At 44.6% G+C, this 18,169-nt stretch overlaps 1 protein-coding gene across 26 annotated transcripts in view; it reads left to right on the top strand.

Moving 5' to 3' along the window:
- Rel (nuclear factor NF-kappa-B family member relish) overlaps nucleotides 1-18,169 on the top strand; it is a 411,660-nt gene that overhangs the window by 254,142 nt on the left and 139,349 nt on the right. The window lies entirely within an intron of this gene.

Consider the following 18,169-nt stretch of genomic DNA (forward strand, 5'->3'; position numbering starts at 1 on the left):
AAATCACATCAAGCATGTCATGTAGCACAACGTGATTTACATGCCACACTCATGGGGCACTTGCGTCGTGTTCCCTAGGTTGATATGCTCCAAATTTGTATTGCATGATCTGACTGCATGATGAATATTGACAAATATAAATGGCAGGTGGTAATATGAAAATCACGTCAGGCATGTCATGTAGTACAACGTGATTTACATGCCACACTCAAGGGGAACTTGCATCGTGTTCTTTAGCTAGATATGATCCAAATTGGTATTGCATGACCTGACTGCATGACGAATATTGATGAATATAAATGGCAGGTGGTAATATAAAAATCACGTCAGGCATGTAATGTAGTACAACGTAATTTACATGCCACACTCATGGGGCACCTATGTCATGCTCCTTACCTTTATATACACCAAAATTGGTAGTGCTTGTTCGGACTGTATGACAAATACTGATGATTAAGTGGCAAGTAGTAATATAAAAATCACGAATCAAGAATTATATGTGGCAGGTGGTAAATCAGTGAAACTTTTGTTTTTTGGCTTACTGAAATACAAAAAGACTCTAACCATCAAGTCTCGCTATCAGGCTGTTGGCAAGTTTAGTTTCTTTCAAAGTTTATTATTAGGAAGAATTCCCCTCATTATCTTTATCAAGTGTGTGTTGATGAGCCCACGAGTCGTTCTGTTTTGCACATGGTTAACTATGGTGATAAATGTCACTGCTTTTCCAAAATAAAGTTAGAGTGACTTCCTTATCTGTTCTGTCCTGAGACCTAGAACACAGGGCACAGCGCTGAAGCGCCGGCCGACAAGACGTATGCAGCAGCTGGTAGTCAAGCAGGAACCAGCAGTGTATTGAATAAGCTGCTGGAAGGTACCATCATAAGCAGTGGCTGCCTGGAACTCGTTCTTATTTTAACATGCAGCAACTAAAGAAATTATCTCATCTTCCAGTGCCTCTTCTGGCAGAAGCTGGACTGGCAGACAAGATAATGCGTATGCTATGACATTATTGGCACCTTTGCAATATTGTACACAAAAGTTATATAATATAACAGCCAGGTGCACTTTCGAGAAATTCGCAACTGGCCATGACCTACCGCGCCAGCTGACAGAAAGCCTGGTGGTCAGTCTGTAATGTAAAATGCCGGCTCCAAAGATACACATGCCATTTTCTACCGCGAGCAAACAAGCAAAAGCTTCGCGTTCTTCTGCTAAATACTGGCATTTTGCCGGAGACAATGTTCTAGATGCAAAAGCAACAGTTAACAGCTGATCTTCTCTCTGTTGTTGAAGCACTGCTCCGATGCCGACATTGGATGCATCGGTGGTAACCACCAGGGAAGATTGTCATCAAAAATATTTATGACCGGGCGGTCAGCAAGTAATTATTTAACCTGGTTGAAACTGGCATTGGCCTCAGCAGACCATTTGAAACTCTGACCTTGCCAGAGCATGCGGCGCAGAGGCTCAAGATCATCAGTATAATATAGTAGAAACTTTGCATAATATCCAACTAACCCCAAGAATGATTGGAGTGCTTTAACATCAGTTGGAACAGGGGAATCAAGAGTGGCAGCGAGCCTAGACTCAACCGGCGATAAACTGCGAGCACGTATGTTATGACCTAAAAATGCAATTTCAGTAGCAGCAAATACACAATTGTCATTAACCTTCATGCTGCAGAAATCTGTTTTAGACAAGACACATTTCAAGTGCGCATCACGCTCTTCCCGATTACGGCCCCAAACTAAAATGCCGTCTAAGTAACAGACAACACCTGGGCGCCCTTTTAGTACATTACTCATCATTTTTTGGCAAATAGCTGGCGCAGATGCCATCCCGAAACACACTCTGCGAAATCTGTAAAGCCCTTCATGTGTTACAAAAGTAGTAGGATCACGACTCTCCTCTACTAACTCAACCTGGTGGTATGCAGATGCAAGATCAAGTTTGGAAAAAATTTTAGCACTTGTTGACTGTTGTTAGAGTTCTTCGATGTGAGGTAGAGGGAACCCATCCACTACAATGGCCTTGTTCGGCTCATGGAGATCGACGCTTAGTCGGATGGAATTGTCCTTCTTGCGGACGACGACCAAAGAAGACACTCAGCTCGAAGCATCTACCCCCTCAATGATGCCAGTCGACTCTAGTCGTTGCAGCTCGTCGGCAACTTGTTGCCTCAGCAAGAAGGGAAGACGATGCAGTTTGGCCACCACTGGCTGCACACCAGGTCGACGCTTGACACGGTGAATGTAATTCTGGAAGGTGCTGATGTCCGACGAAAACAGGTGGTGATACTCCGGTGGCGCATTTGCGGGAACGGCCGAGGAGTCGACGAGAGAACAAGTGCCACACAGAAGGGGCTCGACGTAACAAAAGTCGCCCTCCTTCGTGCACATGCTCGCCCTCCGCTGCTGCAGACACCTCCTCTCCAGCTTCGTTGCCGGCTCACGTGAGTGCCTGTTACCGCTGCGGCTTCACGCGGCATTGGACCAAATCCGCCGCTTGCCCTGACAGGATCTGGATGTGTTCACAGTGCGGACGTCGTGGTCATTACGCGTGGGTCTGCCGCACTATTACGGAGTCGACCAGTCATCAAGGCACATCGACGGTGACCAATACTGTTACTGCCCTGCAAGTGGACGAAATGGTCACCACTATTCAACTTCTTCATCTATGTATGCGGATCAATGGATCCACCTTCAACATGCTCAACACTTGGGCAGCTGTGTCAATACTCAACGTCCAAGATTAAAAAAGGAACTTTTTGCATATCAAGTTGCTACCTTCGCACCTTGTTCTGCAAAATTACTCAGAGCAAGCCATAAGTAATCGTGGCTATTTCAAGGTAACAGTCTCGTACAACGGCAACTGCACCACGATTCCCTTCTACGTCACTGACAAAGGCAGCTCGCTCCTAGGATTGGATGCCATCTGAGCTTTGAAAATAATCATCAGAGGTGAGACCCTGAGCAATGTATTGAATAAGCTGCTGGAAGGTGCCATCATTAGCAGTGGCTGCCTGTAACTCATCCTTATTTAAGCATGCAGCAACTAAAGAAATTATCTCTTCTTCTGGCGCCTGTGATGGTGGAAGGTGGACTGGCAGCCAAGATGATGCGTCTGTTATGACATTATCGGCATCTTTGCAATACAGTGAAACCTCATTAAACTGTAATTGGCCGGAGCTCAGAAAAAGTACGTACGAAACGGTAGTACTGCTTAATCGAAATAGCGTCAGGTCGCTCACATACCTGTCAAAAAAAGAAACCTTCAGGGAGTGCGATGAAAGAACAAAAAACGTGCAGTAATTTATTAACTTCGCGTGACAAAGTCTATAATCTTCATTTGACGACGCGGTGGCCTAGCAGTAACGACAACGACCTGAAACTCACGTATGCTGTGAGCCAGCTTTTTCACCAGCCCCCTCTTCTCGGCAAATACCCGCGTGACGCTGATGCAATGCGCAGCTTCGGCCACTGTCGGACCTGGATCACCCGTGTTGTCGCTTTTCATGTCGTCCTCATCACTATCATTTGGCGACACTTCGACAACCGAGGCAACAATGGCTTCATCGGACATGTCCGGGAATGTCTGCACATCGCTGTCTGCGTCTCTGAAGTCAGGGAAGGAAATGGCCTCCGTAACGCCCTGCCGCTCCAGCACTTCAGCTAGCAAAGTTTTGCAAGGTTCGTCTAAGATGTCCGAAGTCTGGTCGATGGTGTCATTGGCGTCATCTGCGTCGCCGGCACACACACTGAAGCCAGCACGCTTGAAGGAATTTCGAACTGTCGTTGCTTCAACCTGCCGCCATGAGTATTCGAGCAGGTGAATCGCGCCAATCAGGTCGATGGAGAATAATTTGCCACATTCAGTGGCGAGAAGAAATCTGCGCAATAGATTCTTCTTGTAGAGCTGTTTTACAGCTCGAATGATGCCTTGGTCCAAGGGCTGGGCAATCGCTGTTGTGTTTGGTGGCAGAAATGCCAACTTCACAGCCGTCAGGTTGTCCAGGGCGATGTGCACCGAAGCGTTGGCTAAAATAATAACAACTCTTCTGTTCTTAGCCGCAAACTGACGATCGATGAGGCGCACGTACTCCTCAAAGAGTTTTGCCGTCATCCATGCTTTGGTGTTGCTGCGATAGATGACCCCTGATGGCAACCGAGCGCCTTTGAAATATCTAGGCTTCGCCAAATTTCCAATCACGAGGAGCAGAGTTTTGTCGGTTTCAGTCACATTTACGAAAAACGCCACTGATATTCTGTCTTTTGCATGCTTGCCACCGGTGCACGTCTTGCCTTTGAACGCGAGCATTTTGTCTGGTAGCAGCTTAAAGAATAGCGCCGATTCATCCATATTAAAGATGTCATCAGGTGCGTAGTCTTCCGGGATGTTCTTCAGCTTACCATTTTGCCACTGCTCCGCGCCATCTACGTCAGCAGCAGCACCTTCTCCCGAAACAGTCCTCGTGGTAATGCCGTGCCTCGCCTTAAATCTGGCCAGCCAGCCATTGCTGCACACGAAGTTGTCATGGTTGAGCTGCGAGGCAAAAACCAGGGCCTTCTCCACGAGCAGGGGTCCGCTGATAGGCAGATTTTTTGACCGTGCAGCTTTTAGCCACTTCACCAGCATCTCCTCTACATCCGAAAATGCCGAACTGCGTAGCCAGCATCTTTTCGCAGTTGCAGCAGCACTGCCGAGCAACTTCTCTCTGGAATTCCAAATTCCACACACCGTGGTTAACAGCAGGTCCTTTTCGCATGCCAGCGCTGATTTTTTCGTGCCACTTTCAATAGCACGAATTATGTCTAATTTCTCCTCTATTTTCAGCACTCGATGCTTTTGTCCCAGCTTCGGCATGATGCAAGTACGAAGCAGCACAAGCACATGTGAAACACGTGAAAAACGACGCGAGAGCTGTACGGCACGGATCAACCAGAGAACAGCTATGCACGGCGCCAAAGGAACAAAGAAAGCAAAGCAAGCGCACACCGTGTTTGGATGGATGGATGGATAGATGTGACTGTACCCTTTAGATCGGGCGGCGGCTAACGCCACCTAGCCGTAATACTTTGTGAACTAATCACTAGATTTATATTTTTTTTTAAATAGCGAGGTTGAAGATTCGTACTTTGCAGTGAAGGGTTTAATTTTCACTCGTGCCTTGACTTTAGCCACCAATTGGATAATCTCCTTCTATTTAATTCTATCCACTTAAAGTCTATTTTGCCCTCCCTGTCCATAAACCCTAGTGCTTTGAAAAACTCTGTGCCATTATCCTGAACTATAGAGGGAAGCCCTTTACAGAACATTATCAAGTGTTCGGCAGTTTCTTCTTTCTCTCCACACGCACTGCATACTGTGTCTACCCCTTTGTATTTGGCCCGATATGTCTTGGTTCGCAGTACTCCCGTCCTGGCCTCAAACAGTAGAGAACTGCCCCGAGTATTATCATAAATCCTTTCCTTGGCAATTTCCTGCTTAAAAGTTTGATAAATCTCTAGTGCGGACTTCTTAATCATGCCCATTCTCCACATGTCAGTCTCCGTTTCCTTCACTTTCTTCTTAACCGATAGTTCTTTTTGGTTTGGCCACCTGCTGTTTTCTAAGTATTTACCAGTCAATTTCCTGGTTCGCTTCCTCCATTTTGTATCGACAATCTTCATGTACAAGTAGCTGAAATCCTTCCTAGCCCAACGCTCCTCCCCCATTTCTCTCAATCGCTTCTCAAATTTTATCTTTCTGCTAGCTTTCCTGCCCTCAAATGATGTCCATCCCATATCACCTTGTACTCCCTGATTTGGTGTATTCCCGTGAGCTCCTAAAGCAAGCCTACCTATTTCACGTTACTTAGTTTCTAATCTTGCTTGAACTTCTGATCTCATGCACAAGACCGCATTGCCGAACGTCAGCCCAGGAACCATGACCCCTTTCCATATTCCTCTCACAACATCATACCTATTGTGATTCCACAGTGCCCTATTTTTTATCACTGCTGCATTCCTGTTACCTTTACTCATCACATATATTTCGTGTTCCCTCAGGTACTCGGTCCCATTGCTTATCCATACGCCCAGATATTTGTATTTATCTGTTATCTTTAGCGTGACCTCCTGTATTCTAAGCTCACTACCTTCGTTGTCAATGAAAATCATGACTGCTGATTTTTTCTTACTGAATTTAAAATCTAACCTATCTCCCTCATTACCGCAGATGTTCATCAATCTCTACAAATCTTCCTTGTTGTTGGCCATTAGCACTATATCATCTGCGTACATTAATGCTGGTAGTGCCTGATCAATAAGTTTTTCTTGTTTGACTAAAAAGAGGTTGAAGCCCAGTCCACTTCCTTCTAATTTGGCCTCTAATCCTTGTAGGTACTTCATGAATAATAATGGTGACAGGGGACACCCCTGCCTAAGCCCCCGTTTTACCTCTGCTGGCTTGGATACCTGTTTTTCCCACTTTATAACTACCTTGTTACCTTTATAGATATCCTTTAAAAGATTAGTGACTACATGTTTCACGCCTAGTGTGTCCAGTATTCCCCACAATTCCTCTTGAACCACGCTATTGTACGCTCCCTTGATATCCAAAAATGCTAGCCACAGAGGCCTGTGTTCCTTTTCTGCTATTTCGATGCACTGCGTCAGTGAGAACAGATTGTCTTCCAAACTCCTGTGTTTCCAAAACCCATTCTGCAGTTTCCCCAGCACTCCCTCATCCTCTATCCATGCCTGCAGTTTTTCCTTTATAATCTGCATCGCCAGCCTGTAGACCACTGATGTCAGTGTTATAGGACGGTAGTTGTTTATGTCAGCTTGTGTTTGTGTAAAGCGCCATCGCGTGAACAACACCAGAAGCCTAGCCGGCTGAGTGCTTCTTGTTGCAGAAAAATCCAAGAGATGGCGCTCACCAACACAGCCGCCATAATCATCAACACAAACAAGCGAGGCGTGTTTCGATCTCTGGGGCTTGCTGTTCTGTCGGGACGCCCGTGGGGGACGACATGCCACGGCGAGTGTGCAACGAAAATTGGAAAAACTGCTTATTAACCGATATATACGTGATAAGCGGGTACGACTTATGCAGATACAAAATGCATTATGTTCAATGGCTGCCGAGTCGGGGATTTGACTTCACTACTTTTAAAATGAAACTACTGTTTACGCGGGCACGGTTTAACAAGGTTTCACTGTATTGTACAGAAAAGTTATAATATAACAGCCGGGCGCACCATCGAGCAATTCGCAAAGGGCCACACCTCACCACGCCAGCTGACAGCAAAGCAGTTAAAGCGTGGTGGTCAGTTCGTAATGTAAATTTCCGACCCCGAAGATACATATGCCAATACATTGCTGAGAGTTGACCTCCAAAAAAGCAATTGATTTCAGTACTTGTATCTTACTTTGCAGTGAAACACGAACTGTCTTATGCTGATGGGCTCATTTTCCGCAGGAAACGTGTTACAGTTCCAGAAACTTGCAGGGGGCAATTTATTCAGTTAGCCCATGAGAATCATCCAGGCATAATTCCTACAAAGTAACTGCTTCGTGACAGGTATTGGTGGCCGTGCTTTGACAAACAAGTGGAAAGTGCGGTTAGGAACTGTTACATTTGTCAGGCTGCCGACAAATCGGCAAAACCTGTCTTTGCACCCCTACAACCAGTTTCTTTTCCTGAGAAACCATGGGAGAAGTTAGGCATGGACATTATTGGTCCTCTTTGAAATGTTCCCTCAGATTATCGCTTTGCAGTCACATTGATTGACTCCAAATGGCCTGAGGTTTCTTTCATGCGAGACGTTACGTCTGATTCAGTCATCACCTTCTTGAGTTCAGTCTTCTGCCGTGAAGGTTTTGCAGCATGCTTAGTAACAGACGACGGTCCCCAGTTTAAGTCTCATCAGTTTGAAACTTTTCTTTTCAAACGAGGTGTTCGACATCTCTGTTCTTTCAAATACTATCCTTAAGCCAATGGGCAGGTTGAGTTCAACAGGGTTCTGAAAGAGTGCATTCAACTAGCCCAACGAGAACAACGTCCTTTAAAGAAGGCAATTACAGAGTATTCGGGTACTTACCATTTTTCTACCCATGCAACTACGGGATCGTCTCCCGCAATCTTGCTTCATAAGCGTCACCCTCGTACAGCGGACATAACTGACATGCCGTTGCCTTCTACTTTTCAGTCATTCTCGGACAATACCATAAGGATGCCAGCTTTTCATTGGCAGAAGTACATGAAGAATTAGTCGATCAGAAGCGAAGAGCCAAACCTCCAGTCATTGAGGTTGGCCAAAGAGTTATAGTACGTGTTCCAGGGAAAAAAACACAAGTATAGAGGTCCGTTTACTGTTATGTCTTTAGGGATTCAAAGCATTTAAGCTCAGTGATGGATCAGTTTGGAATGTTTCTAAACTTGTAATCGTCCATTTTGAACGGGAACCACCTTCACACTTGCACTCTTCAATTCCCTTACAGAACCAGTCACAATACTCTGCCTTGGTTCTATGATTGGTTTCTATCCCTATTCCTGCAACATCACCATCTTTCCTGGGGGAAAATTGTATTCAGGCACCGGTTGAAAGTCTGGCTATGGTGCCCAGCCACCAGGAAGGTTTACCGTGCTCCGAGCACGCTTCAGAGTTCTCAGACTCTTCTTGGGCACCGTCTCACTACTTGACTGACGAGCCCAGTTGCCATGCCAGTATCTTTTCCAACACTAATGGACATGCTTCCGAACCTTCAGGTTCCCATGTTTCGCGTCAGGGTTCTCCATCCCCAGCTGCAACTCAGGGACGCTTAAGCGAGTCGTCAGACTCCAGTTATTCCTGTACGCTCTCAGCTGTGCCTAAGCAGCGCGTAAGCGAGCCAGTAGGCTCATCCTCATATATCGAACTTGCTGCTCCTCAAGGGAACACTTCAATGCACAATGAGCTTCGTGTTACGTGCCTTTATATGTTTAAGTACGTATGAGATTACGATCTGGCATCAGGTTGATGAGTCTTTTTGTGTTGTTTCAGGCTACCAAAACTGCAAAACTGAACGTAATGAGTGGTGTAAATTTTTCAAGTGAATAGAATTTGGCAAAGTATAATGTGAAGTTGAGACATTTTTCTAGTCTTCACTTTGCAAGATGATAAAAATACACATCCTCACTGGTTCCAGCATTTACTGAACGCCCAGTTGATCTAATATTGATATTCTTTAGTTTGTTGTCTCAGTGCTCTTGTGAAACTCTTATCACATTTTAAGTTACTGAGTTGCATAGCCAGTATGTTGCATTTCATGTGCCTCATGTTGGCATAATTTCATCATTATATTTATTTCATTTTACCCTCAACACAGAAGATTACAGAGGGAAGTGGTTGACAATACATACAAAAGTAAAACAAAATGAAGCAGCAAAAGGGGTCAGTTAACACGAAGAATATTTGCTCAATTAAGTGTGGGAGTGATGATGTCCAAAATGGCCGAGCTAAATTTCAAGTGGTCCTTGATAGTAATAATCATGCCGGGAAGGTCGCTCTTTTCTTGAGAGGTGCTGGGAATGAATAATTCTTAACAGCGTGTGGTATGGCAGTGCATTATTCCAACTTTATAGACATGATCAATGCGAGATGTGAGATGAAGTGTAAGAAGGGGATGATATAATGTTATCACACTGGTAGAAATTGTAGAAATATAAGTTATGAAATAAAGCAAAGCGGAAACACATTGTGATGAGAGCGGAGGAAGTAGTAAGGAGTTTTTCTCATGTAACACCTGATGTTCAGTTGCAATCATCGGTGTATATATATATATATATATATATATATATGTATATATATATATATATATATATATATATATATATATATATTGAATGCCTTATTCGTAGGTGGTAGGTTCGATTCCTGCTCACGGCTGGTTATTTTTTCACGCACTTTTCTTTCTTATTTACATTGCATTGGTTCTAATAACTTCCCCTATACATTCCTTAGCATTACTGTCTGTTAGATCTCATTAATATTGTGTCAAAACACGGAAAAACAAGTCCTTAGGTATACACTTCTTTCCCATATATATATATATATATATATATATATATATATATATATATATATATATACCGTCCTTACTCGCATAATGAACGCACTTTTTTTCTCCAAAAATCGGAGCAAAGTTGGAGGGGTGCATTTATTACACGGAGTAAATTTTATGAGAAATTTTTCGGGAGAAAAGAAAATGCGGTAATGCAGAAAAAAGTCACAGCTTTCCCGCAAAGGGGAAGCAATGAACGCGATACCGACAATTTGAAATGTCACGCGCAGAATGGAAAGCAAATCGAAATGTGCTCCGCGTTTCTCGCGCACAAATTACGCACGAAACATACTCGCAAGTACGAATGTACGCGAATAAGCATCTCATTTGTTACTTCGCCGAGTCTGAAAAGCGCGCGCTTTTCGCAAACGGAGACTGCAATTATTGCAGTGACTTTTGTGCACCCGGTTACTACAGCAGAATCATTAAACGTAAAGCCCGAGGCCAGCCAAGGCGTACAATCCTCCCCTCCTCGCTACCGCGAAATAAAGGTGCCCGAGGGAGCATCGCTCACCTTCTCTAAGCTGGGCAAAGTAGCGGGCGCCGCTGCACGATGTGGCTGGATGGATAGATGGATGGATGGATGGATGAATGTGCCCTTTAGATTGGGTGGTGGCTTACGCCACTTAGCCATACAGTTAAGTACTATCACTGTTTGTTTAAAGATTGAATTTCACTCGCGCCTCGATGATAGCTACCAATCAGTTAGCCTCTTTCTGGTTATTTTTACCCGTTTAAAGTCTATTGTGCCTTCACTGACCCTAAACCCTAATGCTTTGAAAATTTCGGCACCATTATCTTCGATCATAGAGGGGAGCCCTTTACAGAACATTATCAAATACTCAATCGTTTCCTCCTTCTCTCCACACGCACTACATACCGTGTCTATGCTTTCGTATTGTGCTCGGTATGTTTTGGTTCGCAATACTCCCGTTCTAGCCTCGAAGAGCAGGGAACTTCCCCGAGAATTTGCAATTTCCTGCTTAAAAGTTCGGTGTGCTCATTGCGCCATCTTTCTGGTTATGCCAAAAACACAGCAGCGGTAAGTAGTTGTTATAAATAGCTTGCCATAAAAAATTTGGGAACGTTGTCCAGTGTGGCTCAGATTCTGCTTTCGGCCACGGTAGTGAACGGACGCAGGATGCAGGGCTCCGTCGTAGCGGTTTCAGCGACCCATGAGGCCCGCGGTAACAGGTCAACTGAAGAGTACCAAGTGATTCTGCCTCATCTGCCAACAGGACGCGTTGCCTTAAATACTGTGTTTTTGCACGGAGACGTTCGAGCGAGACCCTACAGGGTTGAAGACGTCAGAGACGCGTTGGGCCCCACTGGAGTGCGAACGGACATCATAGCACTCGGAGCGTACCAGATTAATCACGTCTGGGCGGTTACACTGAACGGAGAAGACGCGACGAAGAAACTGCTGGCTTTCAAGGAACTTCAGGTGAAGGGACACCGGTGTCTCATCGTTGATCCCCAGGACCGGCAGATAAAACTGCGGCTTCATTGGCTGCTTTACGGAGTGGCCAATGAGGATGTGCGGACGGCGTTCGCGGCATTTGGCAATGTTGTCGAAGTGAATCCAGAGCGCTGGAGAGTCGACGGCGTCAGCGACAAAGCGTCGACGACGAGAAGCGTGCTATTCAAGTTAAAGAGTGGAGTTACGGTGGAGGACCTTCCGCACCAAGTGCGCGTTGCAGGGGAATTGGCCTTAGTTGTGGCGCCGGGCAGGCCTATGCAATGCTTGCGGTGCAAAGGGACTTGTCATGTACGGCAAGACTGCAGGGTGCCACGGTGTTCAATTTGTCGGCGATTTGGACATCGAGACACTCAGTGCGTCCGGTCATATGCAGCAGTTACGAGCGCTGCAACGTGCAATGAGATCGAAGAGCAGACAATGGACGCCGCTGAGGCGGAAGACGCAGCTAAGGGGGCAGGAGACGCGGCTAGTTCTCTGGTTGAACGTGGGCCGGTTTCACCTGAAGATTACGATACAGCGTCGGAACCCAAGGAGAAAGAAACGGCTAAGGCGGACACCATCCAAGAGAATTCCACTGACGACGCACAAAGCCAAATGGTGGACATGTCGACGCAAGTGGCGAGAGGACGCGACATGCCAGCGCACGGAATGACCCGCAGGATCAACACGAGCTCGGCGGTCAAGCGTTCGCTGGAGCAATCTGCGGGCACTGCTCACGAGAGCAAAGTTGAGGGACCACCAGCAAAGGCGACACCGAGGCGGCGCTCGGGCTTCAGAGCGAGGTCCAATCTACCTGTGGACCGACCGGTTGGCACTCCAAGGGACCAGCAGCTAACTGATGCCGGACCACCGGATTGCCCCGGAGACGTCTAGCAGAGAGCTAGACGTACATTATAAGCACCATGCTCCGGGCCTACCCCCTCCTTTTTTTTAGTGAATAACGATGGCTAGTCACTGGGCATTGAGCTTTGCAACCTTAAATGTCCGAGGTTTGGCCTCCAGGAAAAAGCAGGCTCAAGTGTATCGCTTGTTAATTGACCAAAATATTGACGTGTTAGCCGTGCAGGAGACAAAAGTGGAAGGTGAGGAGGAGACCTGGAGCATGATGCTGCAGTTTACGTCTTAATATTATGCCATAGTTAGTCACGTAAATGGAACTTCGGCCGGTTGTGTGCTTTTTGTTAAAAAGATTCCGGGATTAATTGTTGAAAGTCAGTTTTCTTGTGACTCTGGTAGAACAGTGACTTGTGATTTTAGTACTAGCAAAATTGAATGGCGCGTCATTTGTGTCTATGCGCCGAACGTAGAGGCAGACCGAGAAACTTTCTTTTCGTTAATTAAGCAACATTTACGGACACCAAAACAGCTTGTTTTATTGGGGGATTTCAATTGTGTATTTAGCGCGAAAGATAGAATTAATAACCGCCATGTGCGAGACAGAAGTGTTGAAGTGCTCTACGACTTGCTGAATGAATCTGACCTGGATGATGTTGCGGAGTGCCTCGAAGCAGGTCGCGAAGTTCGATTTACACATTTTCAGGGAACCAGTCACGCACGTCTTGATATGATATACATGGCAGGGGAGACGCTAGCTAAAAGCAATAGTTACACAGTCTTACCTGTCTCTTTCTCTGACCATGGTCTTGTAAAATGCAACGTGGGACTTAAACAAAAAGAAAACAAATTTAGTTGGGATTTATGGAAGTTTAACGCTAAACTACTTCGGGATGACATTTTTAATAATTTTGTGATTGAGGGAATTAAGAACATTAAAGTGATCGGAGTCTGTAATGTTGGCGAGGAATGGGAGCTTTTGAAGCAAAGCGTTAAAATGACAGCTATATCGAGATCTAGTATTTTAAAATATCAAGAAATAATGAAAGAAAACGAACTCAGAACAACGCTTAAGAAATTGATAGCATTAGAAAGCAAGGAGCCCGGTGCATATAAGGAAGATATTCGAACGGTGAAACGACAAATTGAGCTAGTAGAGCAGGAACGCTACAGAGGAGCCCTTATTCGAGCGAGAGCAGAGGCGTGGGCTATGGGGGAGACACCTACCAAGCGCGCACTTGGAATCGAGAAGTCACGAGCGCGTCGTAATCACATCGACGAAATAGAGGAAAATAGAATTCTGCTAAATACTAACAGCACTATCGCTGAAGCTTTCTTTTCTGTATTACAAGGGTCTCTTCGTAGCCGCATTAGTAGATGTTCGAAGTTCAAGGACACTTTCTTGAGCCGGATGCCGCAATTATCCCTCGAAACGAAAGAAGCGTTAGAGAGGCCTATAACCGTTTCTGAAATTGAATATGCAATAGATAGTCTCGCTGCTGGGAAGTCGCCGGGGCCTGACGGTCTCGGTGCGATGTGGTATAAAGCTTTTAAAACAGAAATTTCACCAGTGTTACAAGCTGTGTTCAAGGAAGCCTACGCAATCAAAGCGTTGCCACCTTCATTTGCTGAGACGCACACTATTCTAATACCTAAGACGGATGACAAAGCAAAATTAAAACTAGTTTCGTCTTATAGGCCCATTTCGCTAACCAACACTGACTACAAAATACTCATGAAAGTATTGGCAGGTAGATTGCAGTCTGTAATCACCTGAATAGTTGGGGAGCACCAAACGTGTGGCATCAAGGGGCACTCAATATTGATGAACACACACACAATGCGATGTGTCCTTGAGAGTTGCGATGCTTTTAATTCTCATGTTGCGATCCTCCAGCTTGATTTAGAAAAGGCTTTTGACTACGTGTCGCAAGATGTGTTATTCACCATACTTGAACATGTCAATGTCGGATCGTTGATTACAGAGGGCATAGTTTTGGTGTATAAGAACTCTACTACACGACTAATTATTAACAAGATCCCGGGGTCTCCCATTAGGCTGGAACGTTCTGTTCGCCAGGGATGTCCGGCAAGTCCACTCTTGTTTGCATTGTACATAGAGAGCTTATGCTTGGCCATAATAGAAAACGAGACCATCCGTGGTTTCAGACTGCTTGACGCCGAGGTAAAGGTTTTGCCATACGCTGATGATGTAGCAGTGTGTTGCACCACCAAAGAGAGCGTACAAGATACACTTGCCGTTAAAAATTTTGGAGAAATTACAGGAAGTCGGGTTAATTAGGGAAAGTGTCTGGGATTGTGGCACGGAGACTGGACATCAACCCCAGATACCTATGCTAACGTTCACTGGTTTAATACTCCAGTAAAATATCTAGGCGTGCCTTTCCAGCACTACAAAGACACCAATGACTACTGGAATGAACAAATAAAAGAAACGCGCGAAAGGACAGCGCAGTCGAATGGCAACTGTCTCTCAATGTTTGCCAGAGCCACTGTATGCAACATATTTTTAATGAGCAAATTATGGTATGTGATGCAGGTATTGTGTTGCTCACGGGTGCATGTGCAAAAGCTGCATAGGATATTTGCTGTGTTTATATAGGGGTCTACTTGGGAAAAATGTAGTAGGACAAATCTGTTCCGAAGAGTAAAACAGGGGGGACTAAGCCTGTCGCATCTGTTCGTGCGACAACTAGTTAATCGTTTTATTTTCTTTCGAGATGTTCAACACCCCTTCTTAAGAACGGTATGCCAGTTACATCTTTGTCGTGTTCTGCCTAACTTTGTGGTTAGCACCGCGAGCATGCCGGGAGCTACGTGTGGTTTCTTTAAGGAAGTTGCGGATAGTGTCCGGTTCTTGTCAGTTCGGTTTTCCAATGAATACCTTTTTTCGGTCGGGCGAAAGAGATTTCATGAAGACATATGCGACATGATCTTTCCAGTTCCTATGTATAGATTATGTATGTATAGTATAGCGGGGGAGAAGGCAATGATGTTCTTAAGCGTGTTAAGAAAATGCAAATTCAGCCTAGTGCAAAAAGCTTCTTCTTTAAATTACACTCCGAAACACTACCGGTTAAGACTGTTTTTGAAGATAGAGGAGTTTATATGCCATGGGGTTCGAACTGTTTGATCTGCCGAAAACCGGAGACAATAGATCACGTTTTTCTGCATTGTTGGGAAGGGGTTTACTTCTGGGTTGTTTTGCAAAGAACTCTAAAAAAGGAACTTCCCTTACATTCACTGGGTATCAGGTTTTTAACAGTAGAAAAAGAGGAGGGACTGCCTTTTGATCTTATAATGCTGCTTGGCCTCCATTGTCTATGGCGGGCAAGAACGGCCGGTTACTACTGTGACCCTGCCAGGCGTCCGGCCCGTATGCTTTTCCGCGAAAGCATTGCTCAGTACATTGATATACTCAAACAACAAGATTTTGTTCCGGAATGGCTCTCCAGGGTCGAACCCCTGGTGAACCTGAAGGAATTTTAGCACTGTAATCACTAATTGTTCCGCGACTGTTTCGTCATCACTTCTGTTTTTATGTTACTGTTTACAGCGACTTATATTGACGTGTACCTTGTGCAAAACCGGTAATAAAGAAAAAAAAAAAGTCCAGTGTGGCTCAGTGGTAAACACGTCGCTTTCACGACGCAGAGGTCCCACGTTCGATTTCGCGCGCCAGAGCGCTTTTGTCTGGATTTTTTCTTTCTTGCGTTTTCATATATATATATATATATATATATATATATATATATATATATATATATATATATATATATATATATATATATATATATATACACGTATACATATGCGTATACATATCGATGCCGACGCCGGCGGCAAAATCTAGCCGAAAGTGTCCCTATCATTGCTATCGCAATAAAAAAAGTTAGGTGCTTAGGCTTTTGAAATTCACATAGGCGTACACTGTTTGGAAACATCTTTTTTTGTTGCACTTCACTTATCTTCGGTGGTTAATGACGCTATCTTCTTCAAGCTGTCCCTGGGCCACCCCCCCAAGCCATGAAAACACTTTGCAGCTATCTTTTCTCGCAATCGTTTAACCACAGCAGTGGTATCTGCTTGTGATCTCGAGGGACTCACAAAAGCCTGCTCTCACGGGAGAACGGGAAATGAAGGGACAGTTAGAGTGAACAAACAAGGAAGTAGGCTAAAAAAAGGGGGGGGGGGGGGGTCGCAGGAAGCGACCGACGTCGCTTGGCGCGGGCAGTTCAGTGACCTTCGCTCGCTGTGTGCCTATCAGCTGCGATGTCTCTACATTCGCAGCGCTTGTAAACCCCGCTGTGGCGCACAACTAAGACAGTGGACGTGCCGCACACAGATAGAAAGAAAAGCAATAGTCATGCCGCAACAGGCGAAGGAGGGGAGGGAGCGAGCCGCGGTGGTTGAAGGAGGTTGGCAAAGTAATAAAAAAACGGAAAAGATCCAACCGATGAGGAGGCGCCAGGTGTTGGCTAGGGGGACTGCGGATGAATGTAGGGTGTGCGTTTATTATGCAAGTGTGTTCATTAGGCGAGTTCCATATTTATATATGGAACAGCGCGGCATTCTTTTGGATTAGTTCAAGCAATTGAATATGGGTTGTGGAGTGTGGGTCTCATATATGGATGAAGTATAGTCCATTTTACTCCTAATTAATGTTTTATATAAGGATAATTTTAATGAGGACAGAGCAGAAAAGAAATTTCACCGAATATAACCTAACATGTGGCAAGTATTGCCTAATTAGTTTAGCAATGTGTAAGAACCAGTAAAGTGCTGAAGTAATGTAAACGCCAAGGTACTTGTAGAATGTTATGGCTTCTAGGAGAATGTGTTAGGTTAATATTTTGGCAGAGTTACATGCATTATTTTACATTTAGCTATATTAAATTGCGTCAACCATATGTCAGCCCAGTTCGATATAGAGTTAATCATTATTAAAACCATCTCTAACTCTCTTTTATTCGAGAGAGTTAGAGATAGCAATAATGAATAATATTGCTGTCATATTTTTATCGAAGTTAAAACTTTGCAATGGCCATTACTTGCCATTACAAAGTATTGACATCAATAAAGAATATCAACAAGTGTTGCCAGAAGTACTGTACTGTTTACTAAATAAGAGGATCTCGTTCATGTGTAATATCATCAAAGTATAGGTGCACTGAAAACCTTAAGCAGACAAGGCAGTTTATAACATTCCACTGAAACTGTAATTGTTACTAGTATATTCCGATGTGCTGAAAAATAAAAAGTGGAAGTGCTGAATCTATAATGTACCACTCTTCTTTGTTTTTTTTTCCCCTCAGTTTAAAGTTTAGTCATGCTGGAAAAAGTGTCTATAAAGGTGTTTCATTTATCCGTTGCGTAGTTGCCAGGCAAGAAGTGCCAGCTTCATTCCCTTGAAAGCATAGGTTTGGGAGCAATGGCACTTGCACTGATAAAGACAATTCGTCTGCATTTTGTTGTGACACATTATGAAGTGAATCTTTCTTGCTTGGGTAGTGGTAATGCAGGCATTTGTGGTCTCATCCCTTTGCTGGTTACTGTAAGTAATTTTATCGTACATTCCTAAATGACAACATTAATTGAGCTGCTCTGTGTCAGCAATGTGTGTAGATGAAACTTTGCAAGATATCGTTATTATGACGGTATCACCAAAAGTGATCATTTAAGAAGGTTTCACTGGTATAGTATTAAAGAAGTACTTTATCGTAATGTGCTTTTTTGTCCTTCCAGCTCA

Source organism: Rhipicephalus microplus, chromosome X (genome assembly GCF_043290135.1).
Source record: "Rhipicephalus microplus isolate Deutch F79 chromosome X, USDA_Rmic, whole genome shotgun sequence".
In the NCBI taxonomy this organism is placed as follows: Eukaryota; Metazoa; Arthropoda; class Arachnida; order Ixodida; family Ixodidae; genus Rhipicephalus; species Rhipicephalus microplus.